We start from the raw sequence: 21,239 nt of genomic DNA on the forward strand, positions 1-21,239 counted from the left end.
GAAGCCAGCAGCATGTGTATTGGCTGTTTCTTTCACCCACATCAGCTCAAAATTTGCCCCTGTAAGCTCCCGGTTCAGCAGAGCCTGAGGGCTGCACTGTGTCATTTTGTGAGGGGAAGGTGGCTGGCATTGAGTCAACTTGGTGAACACGCTGCTAAACAGCCCTAAGTCCTGCATGCGCTGGTGGCTGAGGGCTGGCAGTGAGTCCTTCTGGACTTGGATTAAATAAAAGTTGTCACGATCTGTGTTTCATCAGTACTTAAAAAATAAAAAGAATCTGACACGGGTAAAAGGAAACAATTTTGCTGAGTATTTTGAAAAACTTAGGGAATTAAATACTTCATAAAAAATTAGGCAGGCTTGTCAGGTTTTATTAAAACAGCACATTTATGACTGCAGAGGTCCAGACCCAAGTTTTCTTGTTTGTTACTTTCTGTCCCTGGGGAAGTTGTCCTTGAACACAGCCTCTGTGGTAATATTCTAGGATGATAACAGTCACCGGCAATCCCTGAAGCCACTTGGGCAAAGAGAAAGAGGGAGAAAACGTTCAGTGCTTGCTGAAGGCTTTTCCTTTCTCCATTTATTGCCTGTTAGTTCCACATTTTACCTATTCCTTCAAATCCCCATCTGCCCCTTTCCTTCCCACTCAGCAGACATCCTAGGTTCCTGGCCCATACATGAGTATATGCTGATTAGGAGGAGGTCCTCCGTGTCATAAAACGATGTAAATCCAGATCACCTGCCTCAAGAATGATGGGTTTTCACCATGATGAGGCACCTTGTGCACTTCCCAACCTGTACAACTGGACACGATTACCTGACTTAACCTCCATCTCAGCAAGAAATTCAGAATGATGCTCCTCAAGTCCCGACTGCCTCTGGAGGATGTGTCCTTGCTCCTGATGGGCCTGTCTTTCTACTGAGCTGTGAACCCCCCTCCTTTGCCAGCTCCCTTCCTGTTTCTCTAAAACCATCACGTTGCCTATGCCTTTGGCCCTCCACCCACAAGCCACGCATTTGCGGACCTCAATTCCATTTGTCATCCGGCGCCTCATCTCCCCTTCCAGTCACAGCCGCGCTTCCCGGAAGCTTCCGCCTGCCCATCGCCTTCTGCACCCCGCGCCCAAGCCACTGCTTTCCCAGCATCCGGGACCCGCTACTACCTACTATGTGCACAGGATGCGGCCGGAGTCCCATCCTTGCCGCCTTGCTCTTCTCCCTTCACCCACCCTGGCAAGCGTCACCTGCACTAGGACTCCCATTGCTCAGGGTGGCGCCGCGGCTGCCCCTGCTGCCCCCTCCTCTGCCAGGCGCAGATCCCACGTGGGCTGCGAGGCACGCGTCCTCCCTGCGCCCCCAGCTCCTCGCACGGCCCCAGGCCCACGCCCGCTATCCGCAGAAGAGGAATCTACACAACTCCGACTCCTACCTTCTCTTCCACGACCCATCGCTTCTCCCGACAGCCTGCGGACCCTGCACTCGCCCCTCTCTCAGACCCTCACGCAGCTTCCTGCCAAAGGAAACGTAGGGCACCCACTTGCTGAACAGGAGTATTTGGGGAGGACTCCTCAGGTCACCTCTGAGCCTGTCTGTGGCCACCACGTGCACACTCTGAACACCCCCGTGCTTGACCATGCCGCCCTGCGTCCGCGCCGCCCGCGGGTGGCACCCCAGCAGGTCCATCTCCACTGAGGACCCCCTCCTTGGCGCTGCCAAAGCCTCGAGGCGCCCGCGGCCTCCTCCTTGCTCCCAGGACGTTCAGGTCCCGTTTCCTGTGCTCCCTAGCTAGCTGGGCGTCTTGGTCACAGCCCTAGAGGCTGCTCTGAGATCCCCGAAGTTCACTTGTCCGACTGTGCTTTCTCTGTGCCCTCCCACCGCAGCCTCCGGCTGACCTTGTGCCCTGTCCCCAGGCCTGCACGGAGCCTGCAACCAGAGGAGCTCAGGAAATGTTTTCTGGGCAAATGAAGAGGAAGTGCATTTTTACAGTCATGCCCCTGAAATGTTTGTCTGTTTGTTTTTCTTTCCAGCCTTCCTCCTTAAAGACTTTTGTTGCATTCTCCAGTCCCTGGCCTGCTCCTTTTAGAAGGCCCTGCTCCAGAAAGAGAAACAAGGAGAGTTTTCAGATAAGGCTCTCCACTTTGAAGTGCTTTGGATGTCCCAAGGCCGGTGTTCCAGACGACCTCCTGAGCCTCTCAGCCCCACCTTCGGGCCCGCACACCAGGGTCCACGCCTCACTCCGGGCAGACCTTGGCAGTGGGGGAACCAGTTATTTCCTTCTTAGATTGCAGCTCCCAAATCCTTATTTTGCCAACATATACTTTTCTGAAAAACAAACAAAATTAGCCACAGCATATAACCTAGCCAGTGCTTGCACAATTCTTTCTCCTCTTACTTTTTGTCTAACAGGACATAGAGAAATAGTACAAGGGGTTAATTGGAGCCCCAGTTGGCATTTTTACTGGAGATTAAACCCGTTTTTTAGTAGGTCAGCAGGTGAATGTCGCTAGCCTATTTCAGCTCATAACTTTCCTCCTAGAGACCTTCCATGTGTTCCTGAAAAATGCCTGGTTTGTTTTGTTGTCTTGTTGTTTTGTAATTGTATGATTTTAATTACGTACATGTTGCAAAGTTTTCGACCCACAACCCCTATTTCCAAAGAGCATGGTCTTCCTGGAGAATCTCCACTCATGTATAAGTGGGGAAGAGCCCCTTAGAGCTGGGCCTTCCATCCTGGTAAGAGCACTGGGGGTTCAGTGCCCTGAATCTGATGTTCCCTGTCCCCACCTATGCCTTCAATGGCTTAAACGAAGAGGCAGGGAGAGGATTCCTCAGGTTTCCTGGCCCTGCAGCACCCACTAGCCTCTGCTGCTCTTATCTCCCTCTCCTAGTGGCCAGAGGGGTGGGGTGGCCCACGCCTGGGGACTAGTGTTGTGTCCTTCCCCTGCAACAACCAGGATCTGGGATCTGGCCCGGATTTGGGGGTCTGGCCCCCAGTGGCACTTGCTCCCCGGAGGCCACCCTGGCCTTGGCAGCCTCCGCTCCGATGGTCATCCTGCTGTTCCCACACTCAAGGCCACCCCCCAAGGTGACCCCCTCCAAAGAGACCCTCAATCATCTCACCCCTCTCAAAGTCCTGCAGATGCAGTGCCCTACCACACATGGGGACACAGGTGGCTTCAGAGCCCCTCTGCTTTCAAATGGAGCAGGAGCCCTGTGGTGGCCGAGATGTGGTGAGCATGGCTGGAGTGAGTGTTGGGGTTGGTGTATTATCATTTTTGTTGCAGTCATCAAATATGACTTAATGAACTGGTGAGAAGGGTAATCTATTGTATTTACCCATATTTCTGCTCTCTCCAGGGTTTCTTCTTCCTTCCTGGTGCCCCAGGATTCCTTCTCGGTCATTGTTTTTCTGTCTGAAGAACTGATTTGGACCATTCTTTAAAGGGCAGCCTTCTCCACACAGACATGAGAGCCTGTGGGCAGCCGGCATGCAGCCACCTGTGTTCCAGGGCTCCTTCTGCAAGGCCCACACAGCCCCTGAAGTCCGTGCAGCCCCTGGGGTCTGGAGGAGGCACACAGAGACAGCTGCTCCCACTGCACGTGCAGTCTGCCTGCCCTAAAGTCCTCCTCCTCCAGCTTACAGACCCCATGCCAGCCCATCCCACTGACCCCATGCCAGCCCATCCCACTGACCCCATGCCAGCCCATTCCACTGACCCCATGCCAGCCCATCCCACTGACCCCATGCCAGCCCATCCCACTCGGTGCTGACTACCTGCTCCCTGTCCATCGCACTCTGGGGGGGGTGGGGTGCCTGAATTACCCAGCAACTCCAGTCTGGCTAAACCAATGAGCTCCTCTGCAGTTTGGTGGCCAAACCACACCTTCTTCAAGGAAGTCTGAACTCCTCCCAATGTTGTCCTTCTTTGGGTTTCTCCTTCGGGTTTCTCCTTCAGCCTTAGGAGAAACCCTATACCATATAGATGTCTGTATAGCCTATACTTATTATTTTATTACAGTTAATAATTCTTGTACTAAACTTCTTCCATTTAACATACTGCTTGGTTTCTATCTCTTGTTTGGACCCAGACTGATGTGTAAGCCCAAATGATTGTTGACAAATGTGCAGAAGGGATTCAGTTGAGGAAGGACAGCCTGTCCAACCAATGGCCTGGAGCAACTGGATATACACAGACCAAAAAGTCAACCTTAACATAAACTTCACACAGATTGGGAGAAGACACAAATCTATCAAAGGACTAAATCTAGAAAATATATAGAACTCTCAAAACTCCACAGTGAAAAGAACAAGCTATCCAATTGGCCATGAGATCTGAATAGACATTTTACTGACGAAGATACACAGATGGCAAATAGGCCAATGAGATGGCCAACATCATTAGCCATCAAGGAAATGCAAAATGAAATCACAGTGGGACATCACCATGTACCTATCACAATGGTGAAAATAAAAAGTGACAATTCCAAATGTTGAGGATGGAGAGAAGCTGAATCGCTCAGATGTTTCTGGTGAGAATGGAAAAGGAGACAGCCCCTCTGGAAAACAGATTGGCATTTTCTTACAAAATTAAACTGGCATTTTCTTATAAAATTAAACCTGCATTTATCAGATGATCCAGCAGTTGCATACATAGACATTTATTTAATAGAAATGAAGACATGTTCTCACAAAAACCTATAAACAGATTTTCATAGCAGCTTTATTTGTAATAGCCAAAACATGGGAAGAACCAAAATGTCCTTCAATGCGTGAATAGTTAAACTGGTATCTCTTTACCATAGAGCATCACTCAACAATAAAAAGAAATAAAGTAGTAAATGGAACATCACTCAGTAATAAAAATTCAAACAACTTGCATGGATTGCAAGGGAATTATGCTGAGTGAAAAAGACAATCCTAGAAAGTTACAGACCCTGTAATTCCATTTGTATAACATTCTTGAAGGACAGAATTATAGAGACAGAGAACAGATTGGTGGTGCCAGGAGTCAGGGATGGGAGTGGGAGGAAAGTGGGTGTGGTTATAAAAGCACCACATGTGAGATTTTGTGGAGATGGAGATGTTTATTATCTTGACTGTGGTAGTGGATACATGATCTTACTTAGGATAAAATTGCATAGAACTAGATGCACACAGATACACACATACAAATGAGTCATATGACGTGTATTGGGGAGATCTGAATAAGTGTGGAGTGTATCAAGGTCAATTTCCTGTTCTAATATCCCACTATAGTTTTGCAAGATGTTATCACTGGGAGAAACTGAGTAAAGGGTACACAGGATCTTTCTGTTATTTCTTACAACAACGTGTGAGTCAATGTTTATCACAAAATGAAAATTTTAATTTAAAAAGTCTCCCGTGACCTCACATCACCTTAGGTCCAACTTTTTCACACTCATTTAGCAAACATCTGTTGGTCCTTATTCATAAGTAGGAAACATGCTAGGAGTTTGGGACACAAAGGAGCATTACATGATGAGCTCTATAAAGAAATGATTACAGAATTGGGATCAGATATGATGATAAAGGTACACAGAGAGTGCTCTGGGAGGACAAAGAGGGACATTGAGTTTGACTGAGAGGACGTCTGGTGACATAGGTAGGAGGTGGGTTTCCACAGCAGGTGCCTTCTGTATCGGTTATCTATTGCTGAATAACAAACTACCCCAAAACTTAGAAGTTTAAAACAACACACATTACCTCGTGGTTTCTGTACCGTCAGGAACACGGGCACATCTTAGCTGAATCTTCTGCTTCAGGATGTCCTGTCGGCTGCAGCCAAGCTGGGCCATGTTCATCTTAATGCTCGCCTGGGGAAGGAGCTGCTTCCAAGGTCACATGGCTGTTGGCAGGATCCAGTTCCTTGCAGGCTGTTGGACCAAGGACCTTAATTCCTTGCCACGTGGGCCTCTGCAACGTGGCAGCTTGCTTCATCGAAACGTGCAAGACTGGGTCACAGTCTTTGCAATCAAGTCATAGAAGTGAGGGCCCATTATCTTTTCCATCTTCTGTTAATTAGAAGCAAGTTATTAGGTTCAGCCCACACTCTGAGGATGAATACCAGGGTGCAGGATTGTTGAAGGACTTCTCTGAGCTGACCCCGCCCCCACCTTCTAAGGCAGAGTTTGGAGGGCCATGAAGGAGCTGGAGCAGTTGTGTCCCAGACAATGGGAACACCGCGTGGTCAGGGGGAAGCTTTGCTGGGGGTGCAGGAGGGAGAAGCAGCCTAGGGCTTGGCATGCCAGGACCAAGGAGTGGAGGGGAGATGTAAGAGGTAAGAAATGGTCCTAGAGACCTGGCCAGTGGGGGGACAGGGGCCCTTGCCATCCCAGGCTGAGGGTTTGGACTTCATCAGTATGAATGAAGTGCTAGAGTAACAAAACACCGTGGCTGCAGCTTGAGACCATTCTAGCCTTTTTCTAATAACCCTCATGCTGCGTCTGAGACAGGCCCTGTGGTGTGGTGTGAACAAAACAGCCTCTGAACGTGGATGAGAGCAAGTCCAAAGGGCGGGGAGGGAAGAGATGCCAGCAAACCCGTCAGGCCAGCAGTGTGCCGTGAAGGCCATAATGTCGAGGGTAGTGTAGGTCACCAAGCAAAGGCCAGAGAGCATCTGAGAGCCTGTGGGGGCACAGGTGAGTCTGCGGAGGCTGGTGGGGTTTGCTGGGATGCCTGTTCTTAGCTTACACCAAACAGATTTCTCCCCTTGTTAGCTGGAAGGTGGCAAGTCGTTTCAGATTCCCGCTCACATTGAATGTTCCATTTACACCAAACTCCTCACTATGACCCAAACATAACACGGGCTGTGTGGCATGTGGGACTCTGTCGTGTACACGCCCTTTGCTGGCACTCTTGGCTTGTCCTGTGAATCCACCTATGTGTGGGGACACAAGTGATGTGTGAGGGCTCCTGGGCAACACAAACCTTCAGAGATCCTTGTGCTAAGGCTTCTCTCCAGCTCAGATGTGCTTCGCCCATATACTGAGATGCCCTGGGGGCTTGGCTGGTATCCCTCCATCTCCGTAACCCTGGACTGTGGTGCATGTCGAGTGCAGGGCAAAGCTGATTACATGAAGGAGGACATAAAAGAGAAAAAAGGGATCAGAGAAGGACATAAGGTAAGCAGAAAAAACAAGAGAAAGGCAGAAAAACAGAGCAAGCAGGAAGGAAGAAAGGAGGAAAGGAGGGAAGGAAGGAGGAAAACCTGCTCTCCATATTAACCATCTCCACAGGACCAGCACTGGGCTGGGCACTTCTTGGTTCTTAATGCGTATGAAATGACAATATTAAATCCAAAATCAGATCCTCCTTGTTTGTCTTGATGAATTGCACAACTGGTCAACCCTGTGGAGATCAACCTCACAGTAATGTTAGGGGTAGGGGACTAATTCACTGAATAGAAACACCCAAGTTCTAAACACTACAGCAGAGACTGCAACACTTTGGCAGCCACAGGATACACAAAGAGAACTTAATTAAAGTCATCTGATATCTTCAACATCTTTCTGTACGATGTCATTTTTAATGACCTCTGGGGGTTCCATCACTACAGATGTATCAAAGCTTTTTCAACAAATCTCTTATTTTTAGACTTTTACTTTATCCCTCCATTATTTATCTATTCTACTATTGATAGATGTTTGTCCGCATATTACTAACATATAATATCTTTGCCAGGTTAAGAAGAGGAAGAGAACTCATTGTTTTTTTTTTCCTCTTTTCCCAAGTTTATTGAGATATAATTGACATATAACATTGTGTAAGTTTAAGGTGTACAAAGTGTTGATTTGATACACTTATATATTGCACAATGATTACCATGGTAGCAGTAGCCTTAGCTAACACTTGCATTATGTCACATGATTACCATTTCTTTTTTGTAGTAAGAACATTTAAGATCTACTCTCTTAGCCACTTTTGCGTATATAATAGATAACTCATTGTTTTAATCTGCATTTTTGTTTGTGAAATGTTTCATTTATTTGTCCAATTCCAAAAGTGTCTGGGTATTCAGCTGTCTAATTTATATATGTTTAGAGTATGTATGCTTTTCATACAGTGATAAATATCATTCTTTTTTTACATTTGCCTATCTGGTTTAGACATGTTTAATCTACACATTTTATTTACTCATTTACTGTGTTTTGGGTGGAAGGAGAGAAGTTAGAACCATTATTTTTTAACTTCATTGTCTCTGCCTTGGATGTCCTGTTTAGAGTGCCCCTTCATCTGAAATGTATCTGCAGACTCATCTGTCTTTTCTTTCATTACTTTTATGTTTATTAAAGTGTTTCATTCATCTGCAGTTTATCCATATGGTATAAGGTCTTCAATATTTTTTCCAAATGGTTAGCAAATTTTCCCAATTCCCCTTCTTAAATAAAAAAAATAGTTTTTAAAATGCTTTTCTTCTCCTATATTAAATTCCTTTGTATATATTTGGATCTGTTCCTGGAATTTATGTCCTATTCTATTCATCTATCCATTCCTTAGCCTATGTCACTGTTTTAAATTACTGTAGTTTTCAAATATGATTCTGCTCTTGTGTGCTAAGCGACCCCTTCTTTCATTACTTCAATAAAATATATTAGCTGCTCTCAAGGATATTTTTTTCTCCCAGGTAAAATTTAAGGTAAAAGAAACCACTGTGGAAGCTGTTTTCCAGCACACTCCTGTTCTGCTCTGCACACCCATGCGTACCTGCTGCCATCCTGCAGAGCTGTCACTCTGCCAATCACGAGCGCAAATGGCAGGCCCAGCCTTCCCTTTGAGGTGTGTGTTTCCCTTCCTCCCCCGACAGAGCTGAAATAGCATGAAGGAAGGAAGAGCAGACTGTGCTTCAGTCACCAAGTGCAACACCTGGCTTGGGAGACTGCTTAGAGCTCAACCACAGCCTAGCAGGCAGCCCACAGGTGTTCCGGCGAGCAGAGAGCTAACAATGGCCAGGTGCTAGCAATTTCCTCAGAATGCCATTCCCAGAGCGGGGGTTGTCCGAGGGTCTGCTGGAAGGCCTCTCTGTGGGGATTCATCAAGACTCCTTCCAGGTCTGAGTACAGGAAATTGAGCTCTTTGGGCCAGGAGCCAGGTTAAACAGGATAGCCTCAAGATGCTCTGCAAGGCAGATGCTGATGAGGTGAAGGTAGGAGGCGTCCCCTCCACTCCCTCCCACAGGCCTCTGGTGCTTAGAGGGCAAGTGGACACCCTTCCTCCTCAGGCTAAAATGATGATGACCATTTCCTGGGAATTAAAATAAGGTTAGCAAAGCCAACAACTTCCTTACAGGCGAAAAATCAGCACCAAGCGCAGATAAGCAGCAGGGCAACCTCACTGGTGAGCCACCCGGTGGTCGCACAGGCCCTGCACATGGAAGGGCCACACCTGGCTGAATGCTCTGCTGTCACCATCTTGAAATTCATATTAATTTGGAGCAAGAGGCCCCACTCCCTCATTTTGCACTGGACCCACAAATTATGTAGTTGGTTCTAATAAGCAGTTTAGGAAAAAGTAGGATCTTTAATTCTAGTCAACTGGCTTGGAGCCTTCTCAAGTTCAAGCCCACAGCAGCTGGAGAGCACCATCAAATTATTCTTCCCTTTTTCTCTCTGGCATCTGAGTGCTCTCACTTCTTCTTAATTTTCCTCCCGCTATATTCCTTTAATTTAGTAATGATCTGCCGGACTCTCCTTCCAACCTGTGTGCACACCCAGCACACGCCTTCCGAACATATGTGAGCCCCAGTGTTTGAGACGGAGCCTTCACTGGGAAATGCTTTCTCAGCCTCCACAGAGAAGAGAACACCCGAGCTAATAACATCTTTCCCAGAAAGCCCTTGAGCAAGTGACTCTCTTTGTTTTAACTGGGGACCAAAAGCTCTTGAAAATGAATACGGATTTCAAGAGATAGATCAAGAACACAGTGCTATCTTAGGGAAATGTCATGTGGAGAAGTCAAGGTAATGACTTGTCAAAGAAGCAACCAAAAAGGCTGAACATGGGCCAGCTGTGGTTCAGACACACTGAGGGACAGTAGTGTTGGATGACACCCCCGAGACGACAGACCTGAGAATAAATGGGGATGGGTGGGTATGAATGGCTGAGGATGACACTTACCAGTTAGAAGAGACTGAGATGGATATTAAGAAGGAGGCAGTGACAATCTGACTTGCAAGGACACGCTATTTGCCAACCAGCACCCCCAAGCAGAAATAGAAATGGTTGAAGGTAAGTGCTGGACCTGAAATGCTGCTGAGATTTGGGGGTCAAGCATGGTGGCAAGCAGGAGAAAGAGGAAGATAATTTAAGGAAGAAAAGCACTGAAAGTCTAAGAGAATATTGTTTCTCAGCATCAGCTTACAAGCAGAAACACACACAGGGGGGCCTCTGCAGCCTTCTTACTGCACATTGGCCCCTCTGCATGGCCTTCCTGAACACTGCTGTCCTGAAAAGAAGGAGAGGAAAGTTCATTTCCCAAGCTCCAGCCTTGCCAGGAGTCTCTAATTTTACTTCCATCAGTGTGTACTGATGGATTTTGAAAGGGAGGAGGTGGATCATAAATAAAACACAGCCCGGAGCTGAGCCATAATCAGCTGCAGCTGCTGCTGGGACAGAGGCCTGACAGGCAAATTGCATCATGATGAAGCATTCTGAGATATGACACATTCTGTTTCCAGCATGGGTGTGGGGGAGGGAACAGTCTATTATTAGGAGCAGCCCTGAGACGTGAGGGTGCAGAATGCACTGCTCTGGATTAAAACCACATTTGCAGGGAACAAACTACAGAGGTGTGTTCAGACTTTCCCCAAGCTTGCAGGAAGGGGGCTTTGGACCATACATTTGCAAATTCCTTTATAATGTAGTTAGGTTTCTATGTTTTTCATCTAAATCTAAAAGCTGACGCCTTCTTTATGAGAATGTGGTTATTACGTCACCAGAAAATGTCCTAGAGCAGAGGCTGTTTAAATAGAACTAAGGTGCCGAGGAAAAGTGGGCACTCTGGCTGTGATCAGGGTCCTGGGGATTCACTTGGCTCAAGGTTGGACTTGGAGTGGGAAAATTTCTCTGATCATGTTTCTAGAGGTTTACACACTCTCCTTGTTTTGAAAAAGAGAATTATAAATCTCATTGCTTTGTATATCTAATACTTTCAATTGAAATAATTCCCTTCCAGATATAGAGGAAAATAAGTGTAACACAGTGTTAACATGAAGCTGCAGTCCAAAAAGAAAAGATGTTAATGCCTACATTTCTTTTTCTTTTAAAACTATTTTATTGAGGTATGGTTGCACCATTTTCATTCCTACCAACAGTGTACAAGTGTTCCCTTTTCTCCACATCTTCACCAACACTTTTTTTAAAAAATATAGTCATCCTAACAGGTGTGATGTACTATGTCAGTGTGATTTTGATTTGCATTTCCCTGATGATTAGTGATGTTGAGCATCTTTTCGTGTACTTTTTGGCCATTTGTAAGTCTTCTTTGGAAAAATGTCCATTTAGGTCCTTTGCCCATTTTAAAATTGGATTATATGTTATATTGCTATTGAGCTGTAGGAACCCTTATATAGTTTGGATATTAACCCCTTAGCAGATATATAGTTTGCAAATATTTTCTCACTGTTCTGTACGTTGCCTTTTTATTTTGTTAATTGTTTCCTTTAATGTGCAGAAGCTTTACTTTGATGTAGTCCCACTTATTTATTTCTGCTTTTGTTGCCTGTGTTTTTGGTGTCATATCCAAAAAATCATTACCAAAACCAATATCCAGGAGATTTTCCCCTGTGTTTTCTTCTAGGAGTTTTATGGTTTCATGTCTTATGTTTATTTTTAATCCATTTTGAGTTAATTATTTTGAATTAATTTTTATTAGAGTATAGCTGCTTTACAATGTTGTGTTAGTTTCTACTGTACAACAAAATGAATCAGCTATACATATACATATATTCCCTCTTTATGGATTTCCTTCCCATTTAGGTCACCACAGTGCATTAAGTAGAGTTCCCTGTGCCAAACAGTACGTTCTCATTAGTTGTCTATTTTATACATAGTATCAATAGTGTATATGTGTCAATCCCAATCTCCCAATTCCTCACCGCCTGCCCACTGTTTCCCCTTGGTATCCATACATTTGTTCTCTATGTCTGAATCTCTATTTCTTTTTTATTTTTTTTAACGTCTTTTTTGGAGTATAATAGCTTTACAATGTTGTGTTAGTTTCTGCTGTACAACAAAGTGAATCAGCTATATGTATACATATATCCCCATATCCCCTCCCTCTTGTGTCTCCCACCCACCCTCCGTATCCCACCCCTCTAGGTGGTCACAAAGCACCGAGCTGATCTCCCTGTGCTATGTGGCTACTTCTCACTAGCTATCTATTTTACATTTGGTAGTGTATATATGTCAATGCTACTCTCTCACTTCGTCCAAGCTTACCATTCCCCCTCCCTGTGTCCTCAAGTCCATTCTCTACATCTGAGTCTTTATTCCTGTCCTGCCCCTAGGTTCATCAGAACCATTTTTTTTTTTTAGACTCCATATATATCTGTTAGCATATGGTATTAGACGGTATTTGTTTTTCTCTTTCTGACTTACTTCACTCTGTATGACAGACTCTAAGTCCATCCACAACACTACAAATAACTCAATTTCATTTCTTTTTATGGCTCAGTAATATTCCATTGTATATATGTGCCACATCTTCTTTATCCATTCATCTGTTGATGGACACCTAGGTTGCTTCCATGTCCTGGCTATTGTAAACAGTGCTGCAGTGAACATTGTGGTACATGACTCTTTTTGAATTATGGTCTTCTCAGGGTATATGCCCAGTAGTGGGATTGCTGGGTCATATGGTAGTTCTATTTTTAGTTTTTTTAAGGAACCTCCATACTGTTCTTCATAGTGGCTGTATCGATTTACATTCCCACCAACAGTGCAAGAGGGTTCCCTTTTCTCCACATCCTCTCCAGCATTGATTGATTCTAGATTTTTTGATGATGCCCATTCTGACTGGTGTGAGGTGATACCTCATTGTAATTTTGACTTGCATTTCTCTAATGATTAGGGATGTTGAGCATCCTTTCATGTGTTTGTTGGCAATCTGTATATCTTCTTTGGAGAAATGTCTATTTAGATCTTCTACCCATTTTTGGATTGGGTTGTTTGTTTTTTGATATTGAACTGCATGAGCTGCTTGTATATTTTGGAGATTAATCTTTGTCACTTGCTTCATTTGCAAATATTTTCTCCCATTCTGAGGGTTGTCTTTTCGTCGTGTTTATGGTTTCCTTTGCTGTGCAAAAGCTTTTAAGTTTCATTAGGTCCCATTTGTTTATTTTTGTTTTTATTTCCATTTTTCTAGGAGGTGGGTCAAAAAGAATCTTGCTGTGATTTATGTCAAAGAGTGTTCATCCTATGTTTCCCTCTAAGAGTTTTATAGTGTCTGACGTTACATTTAGGTCTTTAATCCATTTTGAGTTTATTTTTGTGTATGGTGTTAGAGAGTGTTCTAATTTCATTCTTTTACATGTAGCTGTCCAGTTTTCCCAGCACCACTTATTGAAGAGGCTGTCTTTTCTCCACTCTATATTCTTGCCTCCTTTATCAAAGATAAGGTGACCATATGTGCATGGGTTTATCTCTGGGCTTTCTATCCTGTTCCATTGATCTATGTTTCTGTTTTTGTGCCAGTACCATACTGTCTTGATTACTGTAGCCTTGTAGTATAGGCTGAAGTCAGAGAGCCTGATTCCTCCAGCTTTGTTTTTCTTTCTTAAGATTGCTTTCGTTATTCAGGGTCTTTTGTGTTTCAAAACAAATTGTGAAATTTTTTGTTCTAGTTCTGTGAAAAATGCCATTGGTAGTTTGTTAGGGATTGCATTGAATCTGTAGATTACTTTGGGTAGTATAGTCATTTTCACAGTATTGATTCTTCCAATCCAAGAATATGGCATATCTCTTCATCTGTTTGTGTCATATTTAATTTCTTTCATCAGTGTCATAGTTTTCTGCATACAGGTCTTTTGTCTCCTTAGGTAGGTTTATTCCTAGGTATTTTATTCTTTTTTTTGCAATGGTAAATGGGAGTGTTTCCTTAATTTCTCTTTCAGATTTTTCATCCTTAGTGTATAGGAATGCAAGAGATTTCTGTGCATTAATTTTGTATCCTGCTACTTTACCAAAATCTTTGATTAGCTCTAGTAGTTTTCTGGTAACATCTTTAGGATTCTCTATGTATAGTATCATGTCATCTGCAAACAGTGAAAGCTTTACTTCTTGTTTCTGATTTGGATTCCTGTTATTTCTTTTTCATCTCTGATTGCTGTGGCTAAAACTTCCAAAACTATGTTGAATAATAGTGGTGAGAGTGGGCATCCTTGTCTTATTCCTGATTTTAGAGGAAATGGTTTCAGTTTTTTACCATTGAGAAGGATGTTGGCTGTGAGTTTGTCATATGCAGCCTTTATTATGTTGAGGTAAGTTCCCTCTATGCCTACTTTCTGGAGAGTTTTTATCATAAATGGGTGTTGAATTTTGTCAAAAGCTTTTTCTGCATCTATTGAGATTATCATATGGTTTTTCTCCTTCAATTTGTTCATATGGTGTATCACATTGATTGATTTGCATATATTGATGAATCCTTGCATTCCTAGGATCAACCTCACTTGATCATGGTGTATGATCATTTTAATGTGCTGTTGGATTCTGTTTGCTAGTATTTTGTTGAGGATTTTTGCATCTATGTCCATCAGTGACATTGGCCTGTAGTTTGCTTTTTTTGTGACGTCTTTGTCTGGTTTTGGTATCAGGGTGATGGTGGCCTTATAGAATGAGTTTGGAAGTGTTCGTCCCTGTGCTATATTTTGGATGAGTTTGAGAAGGATAGGTGTTAGCTCTTCTTTAAATGTTTCATAGAATTTACCTGTGAAGCCATCTGGTCCTGGGCTTTTGTTTGTTGGAGGATTTTTAATCACATTTTCAGTTTCAGTGCTTGTGATTGGTCTGTTCATATTTTCTATTTGTTAGTGGATCAGTATCAGAAGGTTGTGCTTTTCTAAGAATTTGTCCGTTTCTTCCACGTTGTCCATTTTATTGGCATATAGTTGCTTGTAGTAATCTCTCATGATCCTTTGTATTTCTGCAGTGTCAGTTGTTACTTCACCTTTTTCATTTCTAATTCTGTTGATTTGAGTCTTCTCCCCCCTTTTTTTTTTTGATGAGTCTGGCAAGTGGTTTATCAATTTTGTTTATCTTCTAAAAGAACCACATTTTAGTTTTATTGATCTTTGCTATTGTTTCCTTCATTTCTTTTTCATTTATTTCTGATCCAGTCTTTATGATTTCTTTCCTTCTACTAACTTTGGGGATTTTTGTTCTTCTTTCTCTAATTGCTTTAGGTGTAAGATTAGGTTGTTTATTTGAGATTTTTCTTGTTTCTTGATGTATGATTGTATTGCTATAAATTTCCCTCTTAGAACTGCTTTTGCTGCATCCCATAAGTTTTGGGTTGTCGTGTTTTCATTTTTATTTGTTTCTAGGTGTTTTTTGATTTCCTCTTTGATTTCTTCAGTGATCTCTTGGTTATTTAGTAGTGTATTGCTTGATCTCTATGTGTTTTTATTTTTTACAGATGTTTTCCTGTAATTGATATCCAGTCTCATAACATTGTGGTCGGAAAAGATATTTGATATGATTTCAATTTTCTTAAATTTACCAAAGCTTGACTCTTGACCCAAGATATGATCTATTCTGGAGAATGTTCATGAGCACTTGAGAAGAAACTGTATTCTGTTTTTTTGGATGGAATGTCCTATAAATATCAATGAAGTCCATCATGTTTAATGTGTCATTTAAAGCTTGTGTTTCCTTATTTATTTTCATTTTGGATGTTCTGTGCATTGGTGAAAGTGGGGTGTTAAAGTCCCCTACTATTATTGTTTTACTGCCCTTTTCCCCTTTTACGGCTGTTAGCATTCGCCTTATATATTGAGGTGCTCCTATGTTGGGTGCATAAATATTTACAATTGTTATATCTTCTTCTTTGATTGACCCCTTGATCATTATGTAGTGTCCTTCTTTGTCTCTTGTAATAGTCTTTTTTTTAAAGTCTATTTTTTCTGATATGAGAATTGCTAGTCCAGCTTTGTTTTGATTTCCATTTGCATGGAATATCTTTTTCCATCCCCTCACTTTCAGCCTGTATGTGTCCCTAGGTCTGAAGTGGGTCTCTTGTAGACAACATATATATGGGTCTTGTTTTTGTATCCATTCAGCCAGTTTATGTCTTTTGGTTGGAGCATTTAATTCATTTACATTTAAGGTAATTATCGATATGTATGTTCCTCTTGCCATTTTCTTAATAGTTTTGTGTTTGTTTTTGTAGGTCTTTTCCTTCTTTTGTGTTTCCTGCCTAGAGAAGTTCCTTTAGCATTTGTTGTAAAGCTGGTTTGGTGGTGCTGAATTCTCTTAGCTTTTGCTTGTCTGTAAAGGTTTTAATTTCTCCATTGAATCTGAATGAGATCCTTGCTGGCTACAGTAATCTTGGTTGTAAGTTCTTCCCTTTCATCACTTTAAATGAGTTAATTTTTTATTTTATATCCTGTAACTTCACTGATCTTGTTGATTTGTTCTGTTTTACCGTGGAGTTCTTAGGGTTTTTCTATTTATAAGATCATATCATCTTTGACAATTTTACTTCCTTCTTTCCAATTTGGAAACTTTTTATATCTTTTTTTGCCTAATTGCTCTGAATAGGACTTCTGTTCAACTTCTATGTTGAAAAGAAGTGGTGAGAGTGGGCATTCTTGTCTTGTTCCTGATCTTAGAGGAAGAGCTTTCAGATTTTCACCATTGAGTATAGCTCTGGGTTTGTGATAGATGTTTTTTTTTTTGTATTGAGGTACATTCCTTCTATACGTATTTTGTTGAGAGTTTTTATTATGAAGAGATGCTGAACTTTGTAAAATGCTTTTTCTACATCTATTGAGATGATCATGTGATTTTAGTCCTTCATTCTATTCATGTGTTGTATCACACTTATTAATTTGTTCCAGGGAGGAGTGAGCCTAGAGAGGCCAGGAGAACATCCCTGAGAAAACCAGATGGAGGCAGTTTCCAGGCCTGCTGGTCAGGTTTCCTCCCATTGTCTCTCCTTTAAGCCTTACTGTGGGGACATTAAAACTCAGTAGTGAGTGGGAGAGGAGGCTCAGGCTGCAGATTGCCCACTCCACCCATATGGGCCTTCTGGGGGAAGGAGGTGAAATCTTACCTTTGAATCAAGTTTATTCAAAGTGAGGTGAGGTGTAGAGAGGTGTTTATTTGAGCTCTTTCTTTTTCTTAATGCATACCTTTATCACCATAACCTTCCCTCTTAGAACTGCTTTTGCCGTATCCCATAAGTTTTGGCATGTTGTGTTTCTATTTTCACTTGCCTTAAGATATATTTTCATTTCCCTTTTGATTTCTTCTTTGATCCATTAATTCTTCTATTGTGTGTTGTTTAATTTCCACATGTTTTTGAATTTTATGATTTTCCTCCTGTTATTGATTTCTAGTTTCACACTATTGTGGTAGGAAAAGATACTTGACAGGATTTTGATCTTTTAAAATTTGCTTAGACTTTCTGATCTAACATATCCTGTTAGATATGTTATGTGTAATCCTGGAGAATATGCTATGTGTGCTTGAGAAGAATGTGTCTTCTGGTGCTTTGGATGGCATGTTCTGTATATATCATTAGGTCAATTTATTCAATATTGTTGTTCATGTCCACTGTTTCTTTATTGATTTTCTGTCTGAAAGATCTGTCCATTGTTGAAAGTGGAATATTGCAGTCCCCTACTAGAATTGTATTGCTATCTATGTCTCCCTTCAGTCTGTTAATACTTGTTTTATATATTTAACTACTCTGACATTAGTTGCATAATATTTACAATTGAGTCTATGGTGAAGTCAGAAGTCCACCTCACTCTCTCTCCCCCATGGGAGAGCTCTAGAGTGGAGGGTCTCTCTCTTGGCCCTACACGGCATAGGCTTGGGGGAGAGGTAACTCAGATAGAATGAAGCTGTCCTTCCTACCCTCTTCAGTGTGTCTTTTCTCATTTCTGTGTTCCACCAGGTGCTGTAATCTCTCACCTGGAATCCAGATCTCTCATGAAGGCATTTTCGTGTATGGATAGTCATTTATCTCCATGTTCCTGTGAGGCGATATGGACTGTAATGTCCTATTCTACCATATTGCTGTCATCACATCCTAATGGCTGCATTTCAAACAAGGTGCAAAGTGTACAAAGGAATCAGTTACAATTTGGTCTTGCCACTATAGGACACGTTCAAACACATCTAGACCTCATGTGTGAGAGATCATTTGTAAGGAGGATAATTTTGGGTGTGGGGTGGGTAGTTATGTAAATCCCAGCCCCCTATCAGGGGTGGAGGGCATTTGCCCTTTGACCTCTAGTCAAGAGAGGGGCTCCACAGGAGGCCTTGGAGAGTGTGCCCTGCCCACAGAAAGGGTCTTTTTCCTGTGTAAGAACAGGGGGTAGAACCACTGATGCTGGATATGGGCCTCATGCAGGAGGCAGCCAGCACTGAAGACCAGCTTAGCTCCCTTCATTCAGTGAGGAGAAGCTGGGCTGACCTCCAGCTTCTTGAGTAAACAACTAACAGAAGAAAGTGAACCCAACTACAGGGGAAAGTGCTGCAGGTGAGAGAAGCCCCAGGGAGCAGTGAGCCTAGAGAAGCCAGGAGAACACCCCTGAGAGAACCACATGGAAGTGCTTCCCAGGCCCACTGGGTAGGCTTCCTCCCATTTTCTCTCCTCCAAGCCTTAGTGTGGGGGCATTAAACCTCATTAGTGAGTGGGGAAGGAGGTCAAGCATAACAGAAGCCTCAGGCTGCAGACTGGCCAGCAGACTTAAAGTGACCCTCAGACTTTTGAAAACTTGATAATAATCAGAACACTTCCATCAAGAGGTTAAAAGAAGTATGAGGTCTGCTGGAATTTTCATCCAGGGCCAGGGGAAGGCATACCTCCATTGGATACCTTCTCAAGGTCTGTGCCTTAAAAGAGACAAAGAGAATGACATTTTATAATTGTGCTGCCTGAGTCCTGACTGTATAAAGTACACTTAGATGGGTTCTATTTCTTGTTAGCAACAACCTGGCCCTAGGAAGAATTGGAAACATTCAATGAACAATGCAAATTCAGAAAATCCAACAAATGGAAGCAGAAAAGAAAAGAAAAAAACCAAGAGACTCAAAATATGGTCCAGGGGACAGGCTACCACTTGGTTAAGGGACCACAGAGAGTGGATCCTGGGACCTAGACTGGGCAGGATTTAGGGTGGGCTTATCCTTGTCCTCTTCCTTTTCCCCTCTCTTTATTACCCCATTTGGAATATCCTCTGCCTCACTTGGATAAAGCAATTGTTTTGGAGTGATTTACCTAGAAAAGGCAATGTGTCTTTAACACTAGACACCCCTGCTTTGTGCTTTATGACACTGGAAGGATGAGTCACTGTTCCAGGGGACTTCCTGTAGCCCTCCAGACAGCTCCCATCTCAGGCACCGTGGGCGCAGATCACAGACCTGCAGGCCACGAGTCTGCCCTGGGATGGCTCAGGCAGCCACAGACAACCCTCCAAAAGATCTTAAGAGCCTGGTCCCGACTGAGAACTTGGTGGCCACAAGCAAATAAAAGCAATTTCCCTGAAGGCAGAGAGAAAAAGGAAAGCAAGAAAAAACAGTTTTTTCTTTGAACCGATTCTTTTAGATGAAGACAACATTCTGCTAAAATGAGAGACCGCAGGTGAGGCTGGCAGCTCCAGGAGCAGGAGGCCCCCAGCCGGGGCTCTGTGGTGTCCTCACAGCTCTGTCTTCCTGACTGCTGAAGCAGTGGGTGTCCACGCTCGCGTTGGCTGCCAGTCTGAAGTTGGTGTCCACAGTCACTCTGAAATGCCACCTGCCAGACTGGCTTCCCAAGCTGCACTTGTGCTTCACAGAAGCCACATTTCTGAGAAATTAGATAGGAGAGGGCAGGGCACAGGCCCGCTGTGGCCCACAGACAGCAGGTGGGCGGCTGCAGTGGCCGGCCCATGTGCTGGAGCCGCAGACAGCCACCAGCAAACCCCTGCCTATTCTCATCACAGAAGAGGCAGCTGCTTCGCCAGAGATGCAGAAAGCAGACTTAGAGCTGCTTCCTTGATATTTTATTTCCTTTTTTTAATAAAATAGGAAGTTGATGGCTCTCAGAAGTGTCATTTTATACTGCTGTGTACTAGATGGGTTTCTAGTATTTTTGAGGAGAAGCTGTAGAAATGTACGATGTTTGGCAGAATTCAAGGTGGGTGAACACCCACCTCTGATGTCCAGAAGCACCACTCACAGCCTGTACCTCTGTCAGGGACTCACAGGAAGCCTTGTGGTCCTAGTGTAGCCGCGTGGTCTGGGTTACTTCGCTAAACTTTTCAGGTGCACTTGTCTCGTGTGTAGCCTGGAGATAATTAGCCTCCATCTCATAGGGCTGTGGTTTGAATTCTATGCAATACCGCCTATAAGGCGTCTGGCAGAACATGGGCCATGGCTGCTTCCCTCGGTCCTCAAACCTCTGCTGAGGTCGGTCATCCTCCCACGGGCCCTTTTCTGAGACAGCCAAGGAGGAAGGAGGCCGAGGGAGACAGGAGGCTGGCAGTGGCACCAACCTTCCTCCTCTGTCCGCCTGGGGCTGGGGCACAGGCAGGAGGGACAGCAGGGGGTCTGAGAGGCGGGCCATGCGGGAGGGAGGTGGGCTGGTGCTGGACACCTGGGGAGGACCTGTCTGGGCCCCACTGTCAATCATATGTAAGGTTTTCCCAGCCCCCTGTAGAGTGAGCACATCTGTTGGACATCTGCACACTGAGAGGCCGGGTGAGATGCAGACCAGATAAACCCACCTTATTAGAAATACACAGCCCTTTGAAAGAGCTGTTTAAAATTCCCCACTTTTTTCTGCAGCGGATGCTCACCCCAAGCCCTCCCCCCTCTGATGGATGTGCGGGTTAACTCCTTCTTGAAAGCAAATTCTCCGGGCTGCCCCTTCCCACAGGCAGACAGAGCATGGTCACTGCAGGCGCTCGGAGATGACATTCCATTCCCGGCAAGATGGACCCCGGGACGCGTGAAGGGAACATGAAGGCTGTTCGTCCTGCACTGAGGAGACTGTAAATGACAGTCTCCAA

This window comes from Balaenoptera physalus (genome assembly GCF_965194825.1).
Source record: "Balaenoptera physalus genome assembly, chromosome: 7".
Classification (NCBI taxonomy): domain Eukaryota; kingdom Metazoa; phylum Chordata; class Mammalia; order Artiodactyla; family Balaenopteridae; genus Balaenoptera; species Balaenoptera physalus.